This window comes from Callithrix jacchus, chromosome 8 (assembly GCF_049354715.1).
Source record: "Callithrix jacchus isolate 240 chromosome 8, calJac240_pri, whole genome shotgun sequence".
NCBI lineage: Eukaryota > Metazoa > Chordata > Mammalia > Primates > Cebidae > Callithrix > Callithrix jacchus.
The window spans coordinates 135,868,445-135,887,957 of NC_133509.1; the positions used below are offsets into that span (position 1 = coordinate 135,868,445).

General features: G+C 37.1%; 17 non-coding genes and 2 pseudogenes across 49 annotated transcripts in view; all 19 read left to right on the forward strand.

Moving 5' to 3' along the window:
• LOC144577477 (uncharacterized) overlaps positions 1-19,513 on the forward strand; it is a 117,876-nt gene that overhangs the window by 57,726 nt on the left and 40,637 nt on the right. For 32 of the 33 annotated variants that reach the window (XR_013521551.1, XR_013521547.1, XR_013521548.1 and 29 more), the window contains 16 exons: positions 620-696; positions 1,439-1,534; positions 3,023-3,156; positions 4,538-4,622; positions 5,448-5,531; positions 6,418-6,496; positions 7,707-7,771; positions 8,353-8,394; positions 8,660-8,746; positions 10,200-10,283; positions 10,600-10,810; positions 12,399-12,485; positions 13,320-13,401; positions 16,264-16,349; positions 17,216-17,303; positions 18,414-18,500. This is a non-coding gene — a transcript (uncharacterized LOC144577477). Of the gene's footprint in view, positions 1-619; positions 697-1,438; positions 1,535-3,022; positions 3,157-4,537; positions 4,623-5,447; positions 5,532-6,417; positions 6,497-7,706; positions 7,772-8,352; positions 8,395-8,659; positions 8,747-10,199; positions 10,284-10,599; positions 10,811-12,398; positions 12,486-13,319; positions 13,402-14,934; positions 15,008-16,263; positions 16,350-17,215; positions 17,304-18,413; positions 18,501-19,513 lie in introns of all 33 variants that reach the window. The other variant, XR_013521546.1, reaches the window with a different exon arrangement.
• On the forward strand, positions 85-159 carry LOC118145365 (small nucleolar RNA SNORD113/SNORD114 family). The gene has a single exon (XR_004730483.1). It is a non-coding gene; the product is annotated as a small nucleolar RNA SNORD113/SNORD114 family (small nucleolar RNA).
• Positions 943-1,017, forward strand: LOC118145342 (small nucleolar RNA SNORD113/SNORD114 family). The gene has a single exon (XR_004730463.1). It is a non-coding gene; the product is annotated as a small nucleolar RNA SNORD113/SNORD114 family (small nucleolar RNA).
• Positions 1,860-1,934, forward strand: LOC118145337 (small nucleolar RNA SNORD113/SNORD114 family). The gene has a single exon (XR_004730459.1). It is a non-coding gene; the product is annotated as a small nucleolar RNA SNORD113/SNORD114 family (small nucleolar RNA).
• Positions 4,386-4,454, forward strand: LOC118145363 (small nucleolar RNA SNORD113/SNORD114 family). Its single transcript, XR_004730482.1, has one exon. It is a non-coding gene; the product is annotated as a small nucleolar RNA SNORD113/SNORD114 family (small nucleolar RNA).
• On the forward strand, positions 4,954-5,025 carry LOC118145332 (small nucleolar RNA SNORD113/SNORD114 family). Its single transcript, XR_004730454.1, has one exon. It is a non-coding gene; the product is annotated as a small nucleolar RNA SNORD113/SNORD114 family (small nucleolar RNA).
• LOC118145341 (small nucleolar RNA SNORD113/SNORD114 family) lies at positions 5,873-5,948 on the forward strand (annotated as a pseudogene).
• Positions 7,086-7,157, forward strand: LOC118145339 (small nucleolar RNA SNORD113/SNORD114 family). The gene has a single exon (XR_004730461.1). It is a non-coding gene; the product is annotated as a small nucleolar RNA SNORD113/SNORD114 family (small nucleolar RNA).
• Positions 8,097-8,168, forward strand: LOC118145336 (small nucleolar RNA SNORD113/SNORD114 family). Its single transcript, XR_004730458.3, has one exon. It is a non-coding gene; the product is annotated as a small nucleolar RNA SNORD113/SNORD114 family (small nucleolar RNA).
• On the forward strand, positions 9,058-9,132 carry LOC118145349 (small nucleolar RNA SNORD113/SNORD114 family). Its single transcript, XR_004730469.1, has one exon. It is a non-coding gene; the product is annotated as a small nucleolar RNA SNORD113/SNORD114 family (small nucleolar RNA).
• On the forward strand, positions 11,040-11,116 carry LOC118145358 (small nucleolar RNA SNORD113/SNORD114 family; annotated as a pseudogene).
• LOC118145369 (small nucleolar RNA SNORD113/SNORD114 family) lies at positions 11,829-11,899 on the forward strand. Its single transcript, XR_004730487.2, has one exon. It is a non-coding gene; the product is annotated as a small nucleolar RNA SNORD113/SNORD114 family (small nucleolar RNA).
• LOC118145345 (small nucleolar RNA SNORD113/SNORD114 family) lies at positions 12,789-12,860 on the forward strand. Its single transcript, XR_004730466.2, has one exon. It is a non-coding gene; the product is annotated as a small nucleolar RNA SNORD113/SNORD114 family (small nucleolar RNA).
• LOC118145334 (small nucleolar RNA SNORD113/SNORD114 family) lies at positions 13,737-13,808 on the forward strand. The gene has a single exon (XR_004730456.1). It is a non-coding gene; the product is annotated as a small nucleolar RNA SNORD113/SNORD114 family (small nucleolar RNA).
• On the forward strand, positions 14,964-15,034 carry LOC118145354 (small nucleolar RNA SNORD113/SNORD114 family). Its single transcript, XR_004730474.1, has one exon. It is a non-coding gene; the product is annotated as a small nucleolar RNA SNORD113/SNORD114 family (small nucleolar RNA).
• Positions 15,424-15,495, forward strand: LOC118145344 (small nucleolar RNA SNORD113/SNORD114 family). Its single transcript, XR_004730465.2, has one exon. It is a non-coding gene; the product is annotated as a small nucleolar RNA SNORD113/SNORD114 family (small nucleolar RNA).
• LOC118145335 (small nucleolar RNA SNORD113/SNORD114 family) lies at positions 16,665-16,736 on the forward strand. The gene has a single exon (XR_004730457.1). It is a non-coding gene; the product is annotated as a small nucleolar RNA SNORD113/SNORD114 family (small nucleolar RNA).
• On the forward strand, positions 17,642-17,713 carry LOC118145340 (small nucleolar RNA SNORD113/SNORD114 family). Its single transcript, XR_004730462.1, has one exon. It is a non-coding gene; the product is annotated as a small nucleolar RNA SNORD113/SNORD114 family (small nucleolar RNA).
• On the forward strand, positions 19,276-19,345 carry LOC118145351 (small nucleolar RNA SNORD113/SNORD114 family). The gene has a single exon (XR_004730471.2). It is a non-coding gene; the product is annotated as a small nucleolar RNA SNORD113/SNORD114 family (small nucleolar RNA).

Consider the following 19,513-nt stretch of genomic DNA (forward strand, 5'->3'; position numbering starts at 1 on the left):
TTTTTGAAGACTTGTGTGTATTTCCTTGTTAGTGGATTAGTCAACAAACAAATTTAGATGGTAACAGAGAAAGAGGGCTGATCCTGGCCCAGCGATGGCGACTGGGGGTGTGTGAGTCATGCACAGTGAATGTCATGTTCCTGGAACGCTGAGGTTCCATACAATGGGATCTAGTCCATTCCCCGTATCAACAGATGTCAAGATACAGGATATAGAAGGATCTTCTTCATGATCTTCCTGCTCATGAATTAAAAATATATTCTTGTAAAAGAGTCAAGGGCAGGATGAATAAATAAATGTATAAATGAAGAAGATTAGGAGGTGAAGCATTATTTATTACTTAAATATGTATTATGTAAGATTAATTTTAATTTAAATTGGGATGGATAATATATGTGTGGATGAAAGGTGTTATATCTTGGACCAAAAATGATATAGATTGTGATAGGTTATAGTTACTACTTTCAATTACTTGCAACCTTAAATTCTATTTTATTAATAACTATTACCATCAGTTAATAAAAGCCAAAGTGACAATGTAAATGAATGGTGAAATGTATGGATTGATAGAAAGAATGTCTCAATATTTTTATCATCTTCTCTGCTTTGGACTCTTTAGAATGGATGCACTGAGCTGATTACGAATTTAGCCCTGACCAAGACCCGTGCTGTTGTGCTTATGTGAAAGATTTCAGTGTGAGTAATAGTCAAGTTCTTGTGTGGTTTGGGCTGTTTGTTTAAGGGTATTTACTGTTTTATTGAAAATAAAAAAATAGTCAACTAATGTGTGTGTGTGTGTGTGTGTGTGTGTTTGTATATATAATGAATATCAACGATAGATGTCAATTATGTGAACCATGAATGTTTATAATTATTACACATGAATTACTGAATTAATCAACAAATACTGTAGATTTGGATGAAAAGAAAGTGGGCCCTTCCTGGACCAAGGATGACAAATACCGGCGTATGAGTCTTGGATGGTGAATAATACGTGTCTGGAACTCTGAGGTCCAATGCAAAAGAAAGCCAGTCCTTTCTGCTCATGTATTTTCCTTCTATTATTGTAATTGGATCAATACAAGAATCAATGAACAAATATATAACTAAATAAAGATGACTCATGTGAAGTATTGTCCAATTATAAAAATAGATGGTGTGGCAAGAAATAATATTGGCATATGCTGGAAACTCTGAGGTCCAAAGAGAAATAAATGGTACATGATTGTCAAATCTTTGGCTAAGTATGATGTTGACAGTAATAGATAAATATTTGAATTCATTTTCTGGGTCAGTGGCAAGATTGACTTTGTTAGCCTGCATAGGAGAAAAATAAGCATTATTACAAATTATTAATTGTATATGACTAACGGAAAGAGAAATTGAAGGCCAGTGGAAAGAATGTTATGACCTTTTAAAAATCATCTGCTCTGCTCAGTAATCCTCAGAACGAACGCACTTGAGTTGATTCAAGAACTCTGCCACGGTCATGAGCTCTGTGGTCGCATGTGTGCATCAGGAGCTGCAGACCAATGTGAGTAGCAGTCCGTGTTCTTATACCAAATCGAGCGGTTTTTAGAATGCTATTTGCTGTATTGTTTGAAAGTATTAGATATAATCAAACAAGGGAAATCCGTCCATGTTAAATATCAGATTGATATGAAGCATTATACTGAGTAACGTGTCTATGCAACAGCTCAGTTAATGAAATAAATTCAGTCTCTGTGGAAAGGATTATATATATGGATGTTAGATAAGAATCTAATTCTTATTTTTCTTTCTAGATTTTTGGGTATTTCTCAGTTCATACATTAATCAATAAACAAATTTAGATAGGACTAGAGAAAGAGGGCTGATTCTGGACCACTGATGACCACCGGTGGCGTGTGAGTCATGCACAGTGAATGCCCCGTGTCTGGAACTCCGAGGTCCAACACAAATGGGATCCCGTCTGTTCCTCCTTTGTGAAGGGAGCCAACAGACAGATATCAGGATATGCAAGGTTCTTTTTCAGGATATTTATGTTAGTATTTGAAAACTATTATTGTAAATGAATCAAGGGCAGGATAAATAAACGAATGTATAAATGAATAGAAGAGAGTGAAGCATTTTTTTCTTGCTAAAATACGTAACAAAGAAAATGGATTAGGCTGGGCTCGGTGGCTCACGCCTGTAATCCCAGCACTTTGGGAAGCTGAGATGGGAGGATAACGAGGTCAGGAGTTCGAGAGCAGCCTGGCCAATATGGTGAAACCCCATCTCTACTAAAAAATACAAAAATTAGCCAGGCATGGTGGCACACACCTGTAGTCCCAGCTACTCGGGAGGCTGAGGTAGGAGAATCGTTGGAACCCAGGAGACTGCAGTGAGTTGAGATCATGCCACTGCACTCCAGCCTGGGTGACAGAGGGAGACTCTGCCTCAACAGTAACAACAAAAAAACCCCAAAAATGGATTATTAGTATAAGTTACAACGGATAATACATAGAACAAGTTTGTTATGTCTTGGGCTAAAGATGACATCAACTGTGACGGATAATAATTATTATTCTCAGTCAGTTACAAATTTGAAGTTCGTTTTATTAAGAGAAAAACAAAGAAATATATCCATAAATTATTATTATTATTTTGAGATGGAGTTTCTCTCTTGTTGCCCAGGTTGAAATGCAGTGGCACAATCTTGGCTCACTGTACCCTCTGCCTCCTGGGTTCAAGTGATTCTCCTGCCTCAGCCTCCCAAGTGGCTGGGATTACAGGCACCTGCCACCAGGGCCAGCTAATTTTTGTATTTTTAGTAGAGGCGGGGTTTCACCACGTTGGCCAGGCTGATCTTAAACTCCTGACTTCAGGTGATCCACCCACCTTGACCTCCCAAAGTGCTGGGATTATAGGTATGAGCCCCTGCGCCCAGCCCCATAAATTATTAAAAGCCAAAAAGATGACACAAACAGATAATGGAATATATCAGTCAGTGGAGAGAATTTCTCATTTCTTTTTATCATCTCCTCTGCTTTGTATGAAGATGGATCAGAATGGACGCACTGAGTGGACTTGGCGTTCTACTGCGATGGAAACCTGTATTGCTGTTGTAGCTGGAAAGCAACTAATGCAGGGAATAGCCAGAAGTTTTGTCTTCCTTTGGGTACTTGGTTAAAGGTATTCACAGTATTATTAAAAAATTTAAATTACTCAAAATTTAACCATGGCCTAATGGCAAACATAATAGGGAACATGTATTTGTTAATCAATAATGTGTCACGTAGAGGTGGATTAATGAGAGCGACAGTGTCACGTGGAAAAGGATTCTCTAGACAGGTGTTTGTTACATCAGGCACCGTGTTTGTAGATTTTTGTGGATCATGTTCTTATTTTACTCGTAGAAATTGATTAATGATTCATTCAAAACAAAAGTAGAAATTATGAAAATTGAGACCAGTGATGGCATGAGCCACATACAATGAGTAAAACATGTCTGGGCTTCGATGTTCGACACAAAAGACGTGTCGTCCGCGTTCTTGAGATAAGGTGCTGACTAGGCCCATGTTGGGACTATCCAAAGATCTTGGGCTTGATCTTTGTGTTCATATATTTTCCTTCTATTGTTATCATTGGGTCAATGAAAGAACCAATCAATATGTAAATTAATGAAGTATTGTTCAAATTAAAAATATATGGTGAGCAAAGAAACACTACTAACATGTTAGAAAAACACTCACCTTCAATTTGAAATAACTTTCACGACTCTTACGTCCTTAGCTGAGAATGGTGTAGGTTACAGACAATATTCATGTTCTGGATAGATGGCAATTTTGAATTTGTTCATTCTCTTAAGAGAAAATACTCTAAATTTATGATTACTTAAATGACTGACTAAAGGTAAAAAGCAAGAATCAATGGAGAGAATGTCTCAGGTGTCTCTTCTCCTTCTTCTTTTTAAAATCGTCTGTTCTGCCCTGTGTTTCTCACACGGACCCATCTGAGCTGATTTAAGAATTCTCCCCATGGTTCTGACCGGACAGTTGAATCTCTATTAAGAGCCTGGAGACCAACATGAGCAAGAATGAACGTTTTTGTCATGGGTTGGGTGGTTTGTTTAAGGAAGTTCACCGTATTATTAAAAAGTGTGAAATACAATCACAGAAGGCCTAATGGAAACATCATCGTTTGGGATGAACATGAATCATTATACTGATTAACGCATATATGAAAAACCGAGATAAATGATAAAAGTTATATACTGATGTGTGAATAAGGATGGATACCTAACAAGTAGGTAGGCTTTTGTTGGAGGTTTGTGAATCGTAGGCTTTAAGAAATATTGTCAGTGAATTAATGAATTAATCAATAAAGAATGTGGTGAAGAATGAAGAGAAAGCGGGCCTTCCTGGACCACTGATGACAGCTGTGGGGGTGTAAGCGTTAGGTTACTACGTCTCTGGAACTCTGAGGTCCAACACACAAAACACCTCAATAAGCAAGGGTCAGTGGAGGAATATCTAATTTTGAGAAATCATCTTCTCTTTTTTGTACTCTTCAGAGTGATAATCTCGAGGTGATGTATGCCTTCGTCCATGGCCGCCAGCCCTGTGGTTGCACCTCCGTGTCAGAGCTTAGAGATCAGTGTGAGTAACAGTCAGAGTTCTTGCTGTGGTTTAGGCGGTTTAAGATACTCACTGCATTGCCAAAAATTGTGAAAAATAATCACATAAGGCCCACTGTTAGAAATGACGAATATGAAATTAATACGAAGCATATTGATTAATACATGTGTGAAAAGCTGAGAATAATTAATGCAGAAGATATACTGAGATAAGGTGATAGTATATACAGATTAAGAACATTGAGGCTGTTCTTGGGGTTTTGTGAATCACGGGGTTTTGATTTACTGTTAGTGAACTGATGATTAAGTCAACAGGCAGTATAGAAAAGAATGGAGAAAAGGGGGCCCAATCCTGGATCAATGATGACCACTGGTGGCGCATGAGTCATACATGATGAATGTGTGTCTGGAACTCTGAGGTCCTTCACAAAAGAAATTGGGTCTCTTTGTTCATGCATCGTTGCCTTATTATTATGATTGGGTCAATGAAACAATCAGTAAACAAATATATAAATAAATAAAGGGAAAATGGGGGAAACATTGTCTATAAAAATTTGTAATGAGACGAGGGATTTTGTTAATGTATCCAGAAAACACTGAAATGCAAAGAGAGGTAAATGGTGCATAGCTGTTCATTTTGGCAAAGGATGATATGGACGGTATTAATTAGATAATGTCTTTGTTCTGGGTCAGTGGCAGGTTCAAAATTGTTCATTTTAAGAGAAAAGGAAACAAATATACTCCAAGTAATGTTATCTGAATTGATGACTAAATGGAAGATGCTAAGCAAGGATCAATAGAGGAATGTCTCATTTTTTAATCATCTTTTTTGTTCCGTACTCCTCAGAATAGCTGCTTTTGAGGTGATTCGATCTCATCTCTGCTCACCAGCATGTTGGCTGCATCTCTGTGTTAGAGTATGAAGACCAATGTGAGTAATAGTCAATGCTCTTGTCTTTGTTGGGGTAGATTTTTTACACAGAGCTATTTCCTATATTATTAAAATGTACTAAACATGACCAAGAGGCCCAAACATGCCAATTTTACTATCGGATCGACAGACGTATTATAACAATTGGTCAATATATGTACCAGAGAAGATCATTGCTACAGAAGACAGGAATGAAGAGATTTAGTCTGTGGAAATGAATCTCTAGATGAATGTTAGCAATCTTTATGAATATTATTCTTACATTTTCTGACTGATGTGCATTTCTTATTAATGAATTAATTAATAGATACATTTGTATTAGTGTGAAATCAAAGAGATCCTGGACCAGTGATGATGACCTGGTGGCGTGTGAGTCATGCACAGTGAACACCACGTGTCTGGAACTCCGAGGTCCAACACAAATGGGATCTAATCTGTTCCCCATTTCGAAGGGAACTTAGGCACAGATGTCAGAATCCATGAGGGTTGTGTTCTTGGTGTTTGTGTTCACGAATTTAAAAATAGGATTGTAAATGAATCAAGGGCAGAATAAACAAACACATGTATAAATTAATAGGGATGCGGACGGTGACGCATTATTCCTAAACTTCATAGTGAGGACAGTGAGTATTAGTACAAATGGAATGGGTAATGAATTGATCAAGGATGTCAGGTCTTGTTCCACCAGCGACATAGACCGTAACGGGTGATAGTTCTTGTTCTCATTCAGTTGCAAGTTTTGAAGTTTATTAAGTGAAAAATACATAAATATTCCATAAATTAATAAAAGCCTAAAAGGCAGTGTCAACAAATGGCAGACAACGTGAATCAATGGAGAGAACATCTCGGTGTTTTTAAATCCTCTTCTGTGCTTTCTGCTCTTCAGAATGGATACAGCGAGCTGTTTCAAGCATTCTGTTGGGACCAAAATTTCTGTGTTGGCTCCGTGTTTGAAAGAGACCAAGGTGAGTAATAGTCAAAGTTCTTATCTTGGTTTCGGTAATTTGTTTGAGGATATTCTTGTATTATAATAAAATGTATTAAATTGTTCAGAGAGGAGAAATAAGTTCAGAGAAGTGTTATACAACGTGGCGACTATAGTTAATGTTATCCATCGTATTCTTGAAAAATGCTAGAGAGTTGATGTTAAGTGTTCTCACCACAAAATGATCGCTATGAGATGTAATACATATGTCAATTAGATAGATTTAGTTATTCCACAATGTATGTATATTTCAGAACATCACATTGTGCGTGGTAAATACATACAATTTTCTCTGTCAATCAAAAAATTAAGAAGTATTAAATGAATACAAAGTTAACTCCAGCTCAGTGATGAGCATGACATGAAACAGATGTTATTTAATTTATCCTGTGCAACATTGAGGTCAATCAATGAAAGCAATCTAGTCTATGTTGAAAATGACTCTGTAGATGTTACAGATATTCAAAAAACTTGTTGTTGGCTTTGTCTGAACCATGTATTAATGTCAATAATATGATCATTTAGTTGATAAAAATGTAGAAACCCATGAAGGAGAGGAGACCCAGTCATGGACCAGTGATGACAAATGGTGGCGTTGGAGTTAAGGACGATGAATATGTGTCTGAAACTCTGAGGTCCAACACAACACATAGTTAGTCTGTTCCCTCTGTTGAAATTGACTTACAGAGAAATATCAGGAATATATAGATAATATCCATGTATTGATTCCATAGATTATTTATTATTATCAATGGATCAATGATAGATTCATTAAACTAACACAAATTAATTTATAAAGGACAAGAGGGTCAAGCATCATCCAACTGTGAACATATGTGTGGAGGCAAGAAATATTATTAATCAAAATTTAAAGCACTTACATTCATTTTCAAGTAAATGAATAAAAGATATTACTACTTTTGGTAAGAATCATAGAGATTGATAGGTAAGAGTTGATTTTATTGTTCTCGGTTATTCTCGTGATAGATGTATTCATTTGCACACACACACACACACACACACACATGTATATATGTATATACCCACACACAGAGCAAACAAATAGTAGATACCTATTGTTTAATAGGTATCTAAGTTACCTAGTAAATGAAATGCAGAAAGCAAGAATCAAGAATCAATGGTGAAAATGTCTTAATTTTTTTATCATTTGCTCTGCTTCATACTCTTAGAATGGATACTATCATGGCCACAAGTTCTGTGCTTGCCTCTCTATATTAAGAGCACAGAGACTAAAGTGAGTAATGGCTGACATTCTTTTCTTGGTTTTAATATTTCTTTTATCTTAAGATTATTCACTATATTATTAAAAAGCGTGAAATATAATGAATGCGATTATAACTCAGTGATAAATATGGGATGTATGAAATATTATATCGATTAATGCATATATGAAAACTAAGAGAATGAAACTGATATGAATATGTGAGAATAACTCTATGTAGCAATTTGGGATACAAGGACTCTTCTTGAGTTTTTGTGAATAATAACATTATCATTTTATGATTTAGTGAATTAATCAATAAACAAATGTGGGTGACAATAGACAAAAGGGCCAATCCTGGATTGTTGATGACTATTGGTGGCGTATGAGTCATAGATGATGAATACGCGTCTGGAACTCTGAGGTCTGATGTGAAAGATCTGTAACTCATTCACTCGGGTTGGATGGCCCCGCAGTTACCGGGAGTACACAAGGATCTTGGTTTTGGTCTTTGTGCTCATGCCTTTTCATTCTATGCAGAGAATGTCTCAGTTTTTTAAAAAATCTTTTTACCCTGTTCTCTGATTTCTTTTTTTTTTTTAATTGCATTTTAGGTTTTGGGGTACATGTGCAGAACATGCAAGATAGTTGCATAGGTACACACATGGCAGTGTGTTTTGCTGCCTTCCTCCTCCCCTTCACCCACATTTGGCATTTCTCCCCAGGCTATCCCTCCCCAGCTCCGCCCCCCGCTGTCCCTCCCCTATTTCCCCCAATAGACCCCATTGTGTAGTACTCCCTTCCCTGTGTCCATGTGTTCTCATTTTTCCTCACCCACCTATGAGTGAGAATATGCGGTATTTCATTTTCTGTTCTTGTGTCAGTTTGTTCTATTTCTGAGAATGATTTTCTATTTCTCAGAATGGATCCCACTCAAGCTGACTTAAGAGTTCCTCCTTGGTCACAGCTCTTTAGTTGCATGTCTGCATTAGGAGCCGAGAGAACACTGTGAGTAACAGCTGAAGTTCCTGACTTGTTTGCATGGTCTGTATCATTAGAAAGTGTGAGCTATCATAAAGAGGGTGAGCTGTATCTCAGTGATACGCACAGGATTACTGTGACATATTACATTGTTTAGTGCATACGTGAAATACTCTAATTGTTATTACCATGAGAGATATTGAAGTGAGAAGGATTCTAAGTACATGTTTGGGATATAAATCTCTTGGATTTTTGTGAATCACAGAGTTTTAAAATTATAATTCCTAAATCGATGAATAAATAACTTGGAAATGAATTGAGGAAAAGTCGGCCCTTCCTGGATCAATGGTGAAAATTGCCAGCGTATGAGTCTTGGATGATGAATTACATGTGCGTGGAACTCTGACGTCCAACACAAAAGAAAAGTGATGTTTCGTTTCATGAACGTTCATTCTGTTATAATCGGATTGATAAAAGAATCAATGAACAAATATAAAAGTAAATTGAGATAAAATAGATGAAGCATTGTCCAAATATAGAAATTTGTGGCAAGGCAAGAAATACTATTACTGTATGTTGAAAACATGGAATTCAATGAGAACTTAATGGTATGTGACTTTTACCTCTAATGATGACACAGGCGGTTTAAATTATAGACACTGTTCATGCTCTGAGTCTGTGGCAAATTTGAAGTTGTTCATTTGTAGAGAAAATGTAATATCCTCCCAATTAATGATTGCCCTAATTACTGGTTAAATGTTAGACACAAAGCAGGGAACAATGGCTATGAGGTCTCAAATTTTTTGTCAACAGTCCTACTTTGTGCACCTCAGAGTGGTCTCACTTGAGTTGTCTCAAGCACCCCTTCATGCCCTTGGGCCATGTGGTGGCATCTGTGTGTTAGGAGCTTGGAGGCCATTATAAGTAATCGTCAATGTTCTTGGCTTGAGTGCTGTTTTGAAGGATAGTTACAATGTATTAAAAATCATGCAATATATTAAAGAAGGCCAACTGCAGCCCAGTGACAAACATGAAATTGACATGAATTAGTCAACTGATGAATTCATTCAATTAATTCATTTAAGAAAACTGAGGATATTTGGTAAAGGAGTTACATCGATCTGAGAATGATGCTATACACATTTTAGGGATATCAAGGGTTTTTTCAGGTTTTGCACCTTGTAGCACTTTAAACATGTTATTAGTAAATTACTGAATTAACCGATAGACAACGTAGAAAAAAATGAAGAAAAGACGAGCATTCCTGGATTAATATGAAGAGTGGTGGTGTAAGGGTCGAAGCTGATGAATAATGAGAGTCTTTGTTAGGGCCAAGTTCAGAGTTGTTTGTTTGAACAGACCATGACATAAATATATTCCAGATAATGATGATTTAAGTGACTAAATGAGAGATGAAAAGCAAGGGGCGTTGGAGAAACGCTTGAATTTTGAAATCATCTGTCCTGTTGCTACTCCTCAGAGTGGACCCACTGCAGCTGATGGAAGCATTCTTCCATGGCCTGTGCTCTGCGGCTGCCCCAGTGTGAGGGGCATGCAGACCACGGTGAGTGTGCAGACCATGTCCTCTCTTTACAAGCTCCACTAAGTTGGTGTCAGTGATGTACGATAATCTTGGTGTTCATGCCTTCTTAAAAGTCATAAGGAATCACTGATAGAGTAGATAAATACAAAATGAATAAACATCGGGTGGTAAAGCATGCTCATTGTTAAACTATGCAGGAGGGAAAATACTACTGATTTAAGTTGGAATGAATACATTGGAACAAGTGTGTTTTGTCTTAGACTAACGGTGATCACAGAAAGCGACAAGTGACTTTTTTATCTGATTAACTTGTGTATTTCATGTTTGATTTATTAAGAGAAAAAGAAATACATATTGATAAGAATTCACGAAAGCCTGAATGACTCTATAAAAGGCTGAAGGAATCTGTGGGTCAGTGAAGAGGACATGTCATCATCTCCCGTGCTCTGACTGGCGCAGTCTTCCATGCTCACAAACTGTGCGTTGGGAGCACAGAGATCAGCATCAGCAATGGTAGAAGTTGCCTTGGTTTGAGTGAGTCAAAGGAGGTCAGTCATGCTGATGTTTTGTTTTAGATTGATAGGAAGCATTACGTTTATTAATGCCTGTGTAAAAAACTTAATTCGCTTGGAGAAGGGGATTTAAGACCTTTGTGGTAGTATAGATAATTGTGAGTGATATCGAAGAGCTTTTTTTTGTGGTTTATGTGTATGTCTTTATTAATGAATTACTCAGTAAACAAGTGTAGATAAGAATGAGGAAAGAGAAGGCCAATCCTGGACCATCGAATGACAACTGGTGGCTTATGTGGTCGTATATGAAGAACAGTATGTATCGGCAACTTTGAGGTCCAACACAAATAGAATCTAGTCTATTCCCATGTTTAAAGTGATATGATAGACAGACACCTGAAATATACAAGGGGTTTGTAGTTAGTCTTGTGTGCATGAGTTTTAAGAATATGGTCAAAGTAGCAATGGCAGAACAAGCAAATAAATGTACAAATAAAATAAATAAAACGAAGAGGACAAAGCATTGTTCATTGCTAAAATGTGCAGTAAGGAAAATACTGTTGGTGTACATTGGAATGGATAGTAAGTGGATACTATTTCTGACTAAAAATGATATCGACTCTGTTTTGTCTTCATCAGAATGGGTGCACTTGAGCCGACTGGAATATCCTTCCTTCATCATGTGTTCTATGCTTGCATCTAGTTGTTAGTAGCATAGAGTAATCATTAAAATTCTTCTCTTGGTTTGAGTGGTTATTTCAAAATATTCAATGAATTACTAAAAAAGTATATCATATAACCAAAGATGGCCAGTGATAGTCTAGCAATAAATATGAGAGCCGTGTGAAGCATTATATTGATAATACATCTATGAAAACTGAGGATAATGAATGAAACAGCCATATCCATATTAGAATGACTCATTGTAGGGATTAGGAATCTCTAGGCTCTCGTTGGGATTTCATGAGCCAGGATTTTAAAATTTATGGTTAGTGGATTAATACATCATGAATAAGCAGTTAGAAGTGAGTGGAGAGAAAGAGCACCTGTCCTGTGCACGGTGACAACTACTGGTGGCATGTGAGTCATCCTCAGTGAATCCACGTCTGGAGCTCTAAGGTGCATCATGAGAGAAATCTAGCCCATTTCCTGTTTGATACAATTCTTCAGGCGGATATCACGAACACAGAGTGGGTTTGTTTTTGGTCTTTGTGCTCATACATTTTTCTTCTATTTTTATTATTGGGTTAATGTGAGAATCCATAAACAAATATAAACAGAAATAAAGATATGTTAGGTGAAGCGCTGCCCAATTATAGAAATAGGTAGTGAGTCAAGAAACACTCTGAATACGTGCTGGAAATAGTGACCGTCAAAGAGACTTGAATGGGACATGTCTGTCACTCTTTGGCTAATAATGATACAGACAGGATAACTGTGGACAGTGTTCATGTTCTGAGTCAGTGGCAAGTTCAAAATTGTTCATCTTCTTCAGAGAAAGTGAAATCAATATGCTGTACTCTAAATAGTGGTAGCCTGCATGACTAAAGAAATGTAAAAAGCAAGGATCGATGGTGACAGTGTCTCAAATTTGTTATCATCTTCTCTGCTCTGTACTCCTCAGAATGGATGTCCTTGTTGTGTCTTGAGAATTCCCCTATGGTCACACGCTCTGTTTGCACCATGCTTAGAAAGGAGCCTGTAGGCCAATGTGAGTAATGGTCAAAATCCTCATTGTGGTTTGGGTGGTTTGTTTAAGAGTAATCAATATATTATTAAAAAGTGTGAAATACAGTCAAAGATGGCCGGTGTTATCCCAACGGTAGACGTGGCAGTGACATGAAGTATTTTATTGATAATGCATATATGAAAAACTGAGGATAAAGTACAGATCAGAAATATCAAGTCTGCTCTTGGAGTTTTTTGAATCGTAGGCTTTGAAATTGTTATTAGTGAATTAATGAAGCAACCATCGGACAAGGTAAAACTGAATGGAGAAAAGGAGGGCCAATTCTGGGTCGATGATGACCACCGGTGGCGTATGAGTCATATGTGATGAATACGTGTCTGGAGCTCTGAGATCCGTCACAAAAGACTCCTAGTCCATTCCCTCTGTTATATGTGATTCTGTAGACTGATGTCAGGAAGACAGAAGGAAGTCGATTTGGTTTTATATTCACTCTAATGCAAGAATCAATAAGCATATAAATAAAGATAAAATGGGTGAGCATTTTATGACTATAAAAATATGTGGTGAGGCTAGAAATACTATGAATTATATTGAAATTGGTGAAGTGCAGAGAGATACTGTACATACCTGTTACCTCTTTGGCTTATAATAATATAGACAGAATAAATATTAGATAATGTTCAAATTCTTACTCACTTGCAAATCAAATTGTTCTTTTTCTTAGGAGAAAATGAAATAAATATTAGTTCACCTAATGAATGCCTAAAGGACAGACTAAAGGAAAGGTGAAAAGCAAGGATCATTATTAGTGAGAATGTCTCGGCTTTGTTACTGTCTCTGCTCTGTATTCCTCAGAATGGATGGCTTGTGCTGACTGAAGGATTCTTCCCTGGTGACCTGCTGTGGCTGTCTCTTGATTGGGAGCACGCAGACCAATGTGAGTAATCAAGTTCTGGTCTTAGTTTGGGTGGTTTAGTTAGGAGGACTTGTTGTATTATTAGAAGTTCTGTTCAATCAAAAACGGCCAGCTGCAGCCCAGTGCTAGAAATGAGAGTAACATGAAGCGTTACATTGACAACATGTACTTGAAAAACTGAGGATAGTTAACGAAGCATGGGCCAATGTGGGAATGATTCTATATGCAGATAAAGAACACTAATGTTCATGCTGTTCAGAGGTGTTTGTGAGCCAAAGGTTTTTAAATGATTATTAGCGATTTAATGAATTAATCAATAGACAAGGTAAAAGTCTACAGAGGAAAATGACACATTCTGGATCGATGATGACTACCAGTGGCATATGAGTCATATATGATGAATACGTGTCTGGAACTCCGAGGTCCATCACAGGTAAAATCTGCCTCATTCTCTGTTTCAAATGATGTTACAGGCAGATTAAAAAAAGATAGAATGTGCTTTTTTTCTGTGTGATTATGTGCTTTTCTTCTATTTTTACAATTGGATCAATGTGAGAATCAGGAAATAAATATGTAATAAATAAAAAATGATTGAAACACTGCCCAAGTCTAAAAACTTGTAAGGCAAGAAGTGGTATTAACATATGTTAAAATCAGTGAAGCCTTGTAATCCCAGCACTTTGGGAGGCCGAGGCGGGTGGATCACGAGGCCAAGAGATCAAGACCATCGTGGTCAACAAGGTGAAACCCCATCTCTACTAAAAATACAAAAAATTAGCTGGGCACAGTGGCGCGTGCCTGTAATCCCAGCTACTCAGGAGGCTGAGGCAGGAGATTGCCTGAACCCAAGAGGCGGAGGTTGTGGTGAGCCGAGATTGCGCCATTGCACTCCAGCCTGGGTAACAAGAGCGAAATTCCGTCTCAAAAAAAAAAAAAAAAAATCAGTGAAGCCTAAAAAGAAATAAATGGTGGATGACATAGATGGTATAAATTATGAACAATGTTCATATTCAGAGTTAGTAATCTTGAAGTTATTTATTTTATTAAGAGAAAATAAATAAAGCAAATACAATCCAAATAGTGATTGCCAAAATGACTAATAGGTGAAAATCAAGGATCAATACTGAGAGTGTCTCAATTTTGTTATCGTCTCTGCTTTCTATTCTTTCAGAAAGGATGTGCTTGTTATGATTTGAGAATTCCTCCATGGTCACTTGCTTCGTTTCTCTATGGTTGGGAGCCTGTAGACCAATGGGAGTTGTAATCAACATTCTCAGTTTGCTTTGAATGGTTTAAGAGGACTCAGGGATATTACCAAAAAGCCTATAATATAATCAAAATGGTCAACTGTATGTAAGTGATAGATATTGGGGTGATATGAAGCATCATACTGATAGTGCATATATGAAAAATTGAGGATAATGAAACAGATACATCAACATTAGAAGGATTCCATGTACAGATTGGGAATATCAAGACTCTTCTCGGAGCTCCTTGAATCAGAAGGTTTAATGTTATTATTAGTGAGCTAATAAATCAATCACAAAAATATAGGAATGCATGGAGGAAAGGAAGACCAGTCCTGGATTGATGATGACCACTGGTGGCGTACAGGTCGTAGACAATGGTATGTGTCTGGAGCTCTGAGGTCCGTCACAGTGGAAACGCATGCATTCCTTCTGTTTCAAATGATGTTGTAGGCAGATTTCAGATTACAGAATGTACTTATTTTTCTCGGTGGTTATGTATTTTTACAATTAGATCAATGAGAGTATCAATACAATAAATAAGAAAAATGGCTCATAGTTGAATTATAAAAATACCTGGAGAAGAAGGATTCTATTAATTTATTATTATATTATTAATATACTGTATTATATTGTATTATGTAAATATTGTATATTAATATATACATATTAGTTATATGTATACAGGTCTCCATAGGGTTTTGTAACTCATGGAGCTTAACAATTATTAGCAGTGAATTAATGAAGTAATCAATAAATGAGGCAGAATTAAATGAAAAAAACAGATGATCAATTCTGGATCGATGATGACCACTGGTGGCATATGAGTCATATACGATGAATACATGCCTGCAACTCTGAGGTTTGTCCCAGAAGAAATCTGGCCTATCTTATAGACGGAGTTCAGAAATATAGAACATTATTTTTTGGCTTTTGTGCTTATGTATTTTCATTCCGTGTTTATAACTGGTCAATGCAAGTTTCAATAAACACATATAGATACAGCTGAAAAAGTTGAAGCATTGGCCAAGTATAACAATATGTGATAAGGCAAGAAGCACTCTTTTTTTTTTGAGATGGAGCCTCGCTCTGTTGCTCAGGCTGGAGTGTAGTGGCGTGATGTTGGCTCACTGCAACCTCCTCCTCCCAGGTTCAAGCGATTCTCCTGCCTCAGCCTTCTAAGTAGCTGGGATTACAGGCACATGCCACCACACCTGGCAAATTTTGTATTTTTAGTAGAGATGGGGTTTCACCATGTTGGCCAGGCTGGTCTCGAACTCCTGACATCAAGTGATCCACCCACCTTGGCCTCCCAAAGTGCTGGGATTACAGGCGTGAGCCACTGTACCCACCCAGAAGCACTCTCAATATCTTTTGACACAACAAAGTCCACAGAGATATAAATGGTATCTTCCAGGGACCTCTGTGGCTAATGATGGTATAGACAGTACAAAGTATAGACAGCGTTCTGTTTCTGGGTCAATGGCAATTTCAGAATTGTTCATTTGTTTAGATAAAATGAATATACTGCAAATAATGATTGCCAAAATGACTAAGTAATGATAGGTGATAAGAAAGGGTCAGTAGTGACAATATCCCATTTTTGTTATCCTCTTCTCTGCTCTGTATTCCCTAGAACGGTTGTATTTTGTGGATTTAAGGATTCCTCCAAGGTCACGTGCTCCACTTGCACCATTTTTAGGATGGAGCCTGGAGATCTATGTAAGTAATAGTGGAAGTCCTCACCTTGCTTTGGGTGTTTGTTCAGGAAAGTTCAATGTATTATAAAAAGAAGTATATTATAATCAAAGATGAGCAACTGTATTCAAATAAACATGGGCATGATGTCAGGATTGTATTGAAGACGCACACCTGAGAAACTGAGGATAATTAATGACATAAATATTCCTACACATTAGGAATACCAAGGCTATTCTTGTGGCATTGTAAATCATACGGCTTAAAATTATGATTAGTGAATTAACAAATGAGTCAACAGACAAGGTGGAAATAAATCCACATATAGGAGGTCAGTCCTGGATCGATGATGACTGCTGGTGGCGTATGAGTCTTATACGATGAATACGTGTCTAGAACTCTGAGGTCCGTCACAAACAGAATCTAACCTGTTCTGTATGTTTGAAATTATTTTATAGACAGCTGTCAGGAATTTAGAATATATATGTTTTTTTGTTCATATTTACATGTTTTGATTCTATTTTTATAACTGATCCACGTGAGAATTAGTAAACAAATATACAGATGGATAAATTCAAGCATTGTCCAATTATAAAACTAAGGGACAAGATAAGAAACATGATTAGTGTATATGAAACAGTGACATCCACAGAGAAAGGCACATTCCTGTGGCTTCTTTGACTAATGAAGGTAATGACCGAATAAAGTGTAGGTAATGTCCGACTTCTGGGTCAGTGGCAATTTCAAAATTATTCACTTTATTTTCAGAAAATAAATTAAATATATTCCAAATAATGATTGCATGAGTGACTATTGTTAGGTGAAAAGCAAATGTCAATATTGAAAATGTCTCAGTTTTGTCATTATCTTCTCTGGTCTGTATTCCTCAGAATGAACAGCTTGTGCTATATTGAGGATTCCTCCATGATCACGCGCCCCGTTTATACACCATGCTCGGAAAGGAGTGTGCAGGCCAATGTGAGTAATAGTCAAAATTCCTGTGTCGGTTTGTCTGGTTTGCTGAAGAGGCCTCAATGCATCATGAAAAAGTATAATACAGTCAACGATGGCCATGTATGTCCCAGTGATATTTATAGGAGTGATATGAAATATTTATTGTTAATGCATGTATGAAAGACTGAGAAGAACTAAACAGATGTTGTATCTATGTTAGAATGATTCTGTATAAAGATAGAGAATATCCAGTGTGGGTTCTTAGTGTTTTGTGAATCACAGAGTTTAAAATTATTATTAGTGAATTACTAAGTTAATCTAAAGACAACATAGAAATGAATGGAGAAAAAGAGGGTCAATCCTGGATCGATGATGAGCACTGGTGGAGTACGAGTCACTTACGATGAATACATGTCTGGAACTCTGAGGTCCGTCACAGAAGTCACTTCCCTCTGTTCCCAGTAATTCTATAGACAGATGTCAAGAAGATAGAATGAGCACTTTGGGAGGCCGAGGCGGGTGGATCACGAAGTCAAGAGATTGAGACCATCCTGGTCAACATGGTGAAATCCCGTCTCTACTAAAAATACAAAAATTAGCTGGGCATGGTGGTGTGCGCCTGTAGTCCCAGCTACTTGGGAAGCTGAGGCAGGAGAATTGCTTGAACCCAGGAGGCGGAGGTTGCGGTGAGCCGAGATCACGCCATTGCATTCCAGCCTGGGTAACAAGAGCGAAACTCCGTCTCAAAAAAAAAAGAAGATAGAATGAATTTTTTGTTCATGAGTTTTTGTTTTATAATTGGTTCAATGAAAGAGTAAAACATACATGGATAAACAAAATAAATAAGTTAAGCATTGTCCAATTATAAAAATGTATGGTGAGGCAAGTACTATTGATATGTATTTAAATTGATGAAAGCCAAAAAGGAATCTTATATACCTAACCTTTTTGGCCAGTAATGAAGAGATAGTATAAATTATATACCACATTCATGTTGTGGTTTAGCGGCAAGTTCAAAGTTGTTCATACTTGAAACAATGATTGCCTAAACGTTTAACTAACGATTGGTGAAAAGGAAAGATCAACCACGAAAAATCAGTTGTGTTGTTCTTTTCTCTGCTCTGCACTTGTCAGAACGGATGTACTTGTGATGATTTGAAGATGCCTCTGAGGTCACATGCTCTGTCTGCACCGTGCTTAGGAAGGAGCATACACGTCAATGTGAGTCATGGTCAAAGCTGTTGTCTTGGTTTGAGGGGTTTGTTTACAAGGAATCGGGCTGGGCGCGGTGGCTCACGCCTGTAATCCCAGCACTCTGGGAGGCCGAGGTGGGTGGATCACAAGGTCAAGAGATCGAGACCATCCTGGTCAACATGGTGAAACCCCATCTCTACTAAAAATACAAAAAATTAGCTGGGCATGGTGGTGTGTGCCTGTAATCCCAGCTACTCAGGAGGCTGAGGCAGGAGAATTGCCTGAACCCAGGAGGCGGAGGTTGCGGTGAGCCGAGATCACGCCATTGCACTCCAGCCTGGGTAACAAGAGCGAAACTCCATCTCAAAAAAAAAAAAGAAAAAAAAAGAGGAATTGATGCATTGTAAGAAGGTATAATACGTTATAGGAATATAATATACTGTAGGAATATATTATATATTTCTATAATGTAATGTATTATAAAAAGGTATACCTTTTCATACTATAAAAAGGCATAATACATTATAGGAATAGAATATATTACAGGAATATGATGAAAGATGGCCAAGTCTGTCCATATCACATATCCGTATAGATATGAAGTACTGTATTGAAAATGCATATATGAAAAATGGAGAACGATTAATGAAAATAGCTATCGTTATAACGATTCTTTGTAGGGATTAGGAATATCAAAGCTCTTAAGTTTTTAAAAACCAAAGATTTTAAAGTTATTATCAGTGAATGAATGAGTTCATTATTAGACAAAGTAAAAATGCATACACAAAAATAGGAAGAATCCTCGATCGATGGTGACCACTGGTGACATATAAGTCATGTGATGAATATGTGTCTGGAACTCTGAGGTCCATCATGAAATCAGTTTCCTCTGTTTCATGTGATTCTATAGGTATGAAGTCAGCAATATAGACTCAGTTTGTTTTTGGTCTTTCTGTTTTAACATTTTAATTTTATTTTATAATTGGACCAATGAGAGAATCAATAAGCAACTATTTGGATAAATAAAGATGAATAAGGTT